Consider the following 5,719-nt stretch of genomic DNA (forward strand, 5'->3'; position numbering starts at 1 on the left):
TTTATTCTATGTTCTATTAAATACTAACATATATTGAATAATATCAAAATAATACATTAAATCACATGTTTACTTACCTTGGTGCAAAATATCGAAATTTTGCAATTTACTCCACTACCTTCTCTTTTCCCCGTTTGAGGTAGTCTTCTCGTCTTTCTTGATCTATAATGGAAAATTTAACTCATTTAATGTCCACATTTATTAAAATAATCCACCACCCAACTTTTTGAAAAATTTCAATATTGCCCCCAAACTTTTGCATAATTACACTTTTGTCCCCAAGCTCGGAAATTAAACTTCATCACTTATTCTTATGTTTTATGACATGCTAAACATTTTTCCCTTCTATGACAACATCAAATTCTCACTCTAACACACACTTTTGAACATTAGGTATATTTACCGATTATGTCTATTTACCCGTTTTCGTTTAAAATCGCTTAGCAAAAGTTTTTTAACATAATTTCTAGCTTCATATTCCACCATAAAACAACAAAATAAACACATTTCACCTATGGGTATTTTTCCAAATATGAACCCTAGCACGAATTATTGCTAGAATAAGCTAAATTAAGCTACCTAGACTCCAAAAACGTAAAGAACATTAAAAATGGGGCTTGGGATCACTTACTATGGAGCTTGGAAGCTTGAAAGCCCTAACTATGGCTTCCCCCTTGCTGATTTCGTTCACCATGAAGAAGATGAGCATATTTTGCCATCTTTTTCCTATTTAATTCTATTTAATTACCAAATGACTAAAATGCCCTTACTTAAAAAATATCTATTTCACTAATTCTATGCCCATTTTTGTCCATCAACTAACTAATGGTCTAATTACCACACAAAGACCTCCAATTTAAAATTTCATAACAATTAGATACCTCTAAGATGTAGAACTCAACTTTTGCACTTTTTACAATTTAGTCCTTTTGACTAAATTGAGTGCCCAAACGTCGAAATTTTCGAACGAAATTTTTACGAAATTTTCCGTGAAGTTGTAGACCATGAAAATAAAATAATAACCATATTTTCTCTCATCGGATTTGTGGTCCCGAAACCACTGTTCCGACTAGGCCCAGAGTTGGGCTGTTACAATTCTCCCCCTTAAGGATTTTCGTCCCCGAAAATCTTACCAGAAAAGAGGTTTGGGTACTGTTTCCTCATAACTTCCTCCGGTTCCCACGTAGCCTCTTCCATTCCATGTTTTTGCCATAACACTTTCACTAAGGCTACACTTTTATTCCTTAACTGTTTGACTTCTCGAGCCAGAATCTTTATCGGTTCCTCCTCATAAGTCATATCCGGTCGAAATTCAATCTCTGTAGGAGAAACTATATGCGAAGGATCCGAACGATAACGTCGCAACATCGATACATGAAATACATTATGTATCCTTTCCAACTCTGCCGGTAAAGCTAACCGATAAGCTACAGGTCAAATTCTTTCAATAACTTCATACGGTGCCATTCGTATACTTGACTGATAGCTGTTGTTATAAGAAAATTCAACCAATGGTAGATATTGTTCCCAACTGCCTTCAAATTCTAAAATACAACACCGGAGCATGTCTTCAATAACTTGAATTACTCTTTCTGATTGCCCATCAGTTTGCGGATGGAACGCAATACTAAAGTTCAATTTCGTACCCAAGGCTTCCTGCAAATTTATCCAAAACCTCAATGTAAACCTCGGATCTCTATCCAATATAATAGATTTAGGCACCCCATGTAATCTCACTATTTCAGCAACATATAACTCCGCCAACCTGTCAAGTGAGTAATCAATGCGTACTGGAATGAAATGGGCTGACTTTGTCAGTCTATCAACAATTACCCAAATAGCATCTTTCTTCTTTGGAGTTAAACATCTTTCTTCTTTGGAGTTAAAGGCAATCCTGTCACAAAATCCATCGTGATACTGTCCAACTTCCACTCTGGGATCATAACTGCTGAAGTAAACCCGATGGTACTTGATGCTCAGCTTTCACTTGTTGACAAATTAAACACTTTGATACAAATTCCGAGATATCCTTTTTCATGCCCGGCCACCAATACAATTTCTTTAAATCATTATACATTTTCACACTACCTGGGTGAACTGACAAATTACCACTATGTGCCTCACATAAAATGGTCTGAATTAACTCATCATTTCTCGGTATACATACTCTATCCCGGAACATTAGGCAATCATCTGAACCAATTTGAAAATCTGAGTCAACCCCTGCTTCACACTGAGCTCTCCTGGCTTGCAATTTACTGTCATTCTTTTGAGCTTCCTGAATTTGTTGAAGAAATAATGGTCTAGCTCTCATTTCAGCCAAAATTGAACCATCATCCGATAAAGTTAATCTCGTACTCATAGGTCTCAAAGCAAATAAAGATTTTCTGCTCAAGGCATCATCAACCACATTAGCTTTCCCGGGGTGATAATCAATCAGTAATTCATAGTCTTTAATTAGTTCGAGCCATCTTCGTTGTCGCAAATTCAAGTCTTTTTGGCTCATTAAATACTTCAAGCTCTTATGATCAGTGAAGATTCAACACTTTTCACCATACAAATAATGACGCCAAATTTTTAACGCAAAAACAATGGCAGCCAATTCTAAATCATGCATCGGATAATTCTTCTCGTGCGGTTTCAGCTGTCTTGAAGCATAAGCTATTACTTTGCCCTCTTGCATTAACACACACCCAAGACCATTCAACGATGCATCACTGTAAATTACAAACTCTTTCCCTGATTCAGATTCACCAACAGTGGCGCCTCAGTCAACAATGCCTTCAATTTCTCGAAACTTTGCTGACATTTATCAGTCCATTCAAACTTGACATTCTTCTGTAGTAACTTAGTCATAGGAGAAGCAATCATCGAGAATCCCTTGACAAACCGTCTGTAATAGTCGGCTAAGCCCAGGAAACTTCTAACCTCGGTCACATTCTTTGGTGGCTCCCAATCAACAATTGCTGAAATTTTGCTTGGATCAACCTGAATACCTTCACTTGAAACTATATGTCCCAAGAATCCAACTTCGCGAAGCCAAAACTCACTTTTGCTGAATTTAGCATATAATTTCTTCTCCCTCAGAATCTGCAATACAGTTCTCAAATGTTCTGCATGCTCAGATTCATCTCGAGAATAGACTAAAATATCATCTGTGAACACCACCACGAACATATCCAAGTACGGCCGGAAAATTCGGTTCATCAAGTCCATAAAAATAGCCGGAGCATTAGTCAACCCAAAAGGCATTACCAGAAATTCATAGTGTCCATACCTCGTTCTAAAGGCAGTTTTTGGCACATCAGACTCTTTAACTCTCAACTGATAGTAACCAGACCTCAGATCAATCTTGGAAAACACTGTTGCCCCTTTTAATTGGTCAAAAAAATCATCAATTCTCGGTAAAGGATACTTGTTCTTTATAGTCACCTTATTGAGCTGACGATAGTCAATACAAAGTCTCATAGAGCCGTCTTTCTTTTTCACAAATAACACAGGAGCAGCCCAAGGAGAAAAATTCAGTCTCACAAATCCTTTATCTGTCAACTCTTGTAACTGAGCTTTTAATTCTTTCAACTCAGTCGAAGCCATCCGATACGGTGCAATAGAAATCGGTGCAGTACCAGGTAATAAGTCAATAGAAAACTCAACTTCTCTAATCGGAGGTAACCCAGGCAATTCCTCTTGAAATACGTCTTGAAATTCACAGACTACCGGCACTGATTCAAGCTTCGACCCAGTTATATCAGTATTCAGCACATAAGCAAGATAAGCTTCACATCCTTTTCTCAAGTATTTCTAAGCAGACATGTGCGAAATCACCATCGGTAATTTATTTGGCTCCTCTGTTTCAACCCAGAGAATTTCACCGTTTTCACACTTTAATTCAAGGATTTTCTGTCTACAATTTACCTTGGCATCATGCAATATCAACCAATCCATCCCCAAAATAACATCAAACTCATCAAATGGTAACAACATCAAATTAGCCGGGAAACAGTGACCTTGAATCATCAGGGGACAATTCTTGCAAACCTTATCGACTAAGACACATTTGCCTAAAGGATTTGATACTTTAACTACAAATTCAGTGTTTTCAACAGGTAATTTCTTACTAGATACCAAATTCACGCATACATATGAATGAGTAGAGCCAGGGTCAATTAAAGCAATAACATCAATATCATGAAGAGAAAATGTACCAGTAATCACGTCGGGAGATGAGGCATCCTCTCGAGTGCGTATGGCATAAGTCCTGGCAGGCGCTCTAGTTTCTGATCTTCCAGCTGCATCTTTTACCACACTTTTACCACTGGCTTTGCTCCCCACATTTCTCGGTGGTCTGCCTCTACTGACAATATCACCCGATCCAGTTCTTTGTAATTTTTCTTCCTCTATTCTTTCAGGGCAATCTTTTACATAATGCTCTTGAGAACCACACCTGAAACAAGCTCGTTTAAATCCCCAACACTCACCAGTATGTCGTCTGCCACACTGTTGACATTCAGGTCTGGTGTTTCCTACATTGCCCACACTTGCCACTGAGGTAGCTCGAGTTTTAACTCCGGAATATGACCTCCCTCGGTCTGCGTGAATACCCAATCGAACCCGGTTGGTCGTGGATCCATCCTTTAAACTTCTTCGGTTGGGATTTAAATGTCCTGCCCATTGACCTCTTTCTTACATCTCGAGCTTCCATCTCCGCCCTTCTCTTTTCTCTACTCAGTTCTTCAGCTTTGCAAGCTCGATCAACCAATACTACAAATTCTTTTAACTCTAAAACCCCAACATGCAATCTGATATCTTCGTTTAACCCCTCTTCAAATCTTTTACACATAATAGCCTCTGTGGGCACACATTCCTGGGCATATTTGCTGAGCCTAACAAACTCCTGTTCATATTCTGCCACTGACCTTCGACCCTGTTTCAATTTGAGAAACTCTTTGCGTTTCTGATCAATAAATCGTTGGCTTATATATTTCTTTCTGAATTCCTCCTGAAAGAAGTCCCAAGTAACTCTTTCTTTCGAAACCACCGGTATTAATGTTTTCCACCAACGATATGCTGAATCCTTCAGTAAAGACACAACACATTTCAAACATTCATCAGGAGTACAAGATAATTCATCAAATACCCGGATAGTATTTTCAAGCCAAAACTCTTCTTTTTCTGGATCATCATAAACATTAGCCCTGAAATCTTCAGCCCCATGCTTTTGAATTCTGTCAACTGGTGGTTTACTTGATCTTACCAACCCAACACTTTGTGGAGCTACGGGGACCGGTTGAGGAATAGGAGGGGGTGGAGGAGGTTGAACATTCGGATTTGCACGAACAAATTCTGTATACCAATTACTCATCATTCGAAGGAAGGCTTCCCGAGCCTCAGCCTGACTATGCGTCTCATGTCTACTCTCTTCATGCGCGGTCCCTTGTGCGGGAGCCGGCACGTTACTTTCAACTTCATCTGCCATACTTCGGTTAGGATCCATTTACTATATAAAACAAAATTTTAAATTGTTAGAAATCATCACACTATCACAATATATTTATGGCATGTATAGACTGACTTTCACACATATTTTATTTGTTCGAGAACCGACTAAACCGTAGCTCTGATACCACTAAAATGTAACACTCGTTACCCGCATTCCTGATCGGAACAGAGTATGAGGTATTACTAAATTTTTTAAAAACTTGACAAAGATTTACGCTTA

General features: G+C 38.5%; 1 pseudogene; it reads right to left on the reverse strand.

Annotated features, from left to right (window-relative positions):
• Positions 1–1,627: 1,627 nt before the first annotated feature.
• On the reverse strand, positions 1,628–5,494 carry LOC128043009 (uncharacterized; annotated as a pseudogene).
• Positions 5,495–5,719: the final 225 nt, after the last annotated feature.

Source organism: Gossypium raimondii, chromosome 8 (genome assembly GCF_025698545.1).
Source record: "Gossypium raimondii isolate GPD5lz chromosome 8, ASM2569854v1, whole genome shotgun sequence".
Taxonomy (NCBI): domain Eukaryota; kingdom Viridiplantae; phylum Streptophyta; class Magnoliopsida; order Malvales; family Malvaceae; genus Gossypium; species Gossypium raimondii.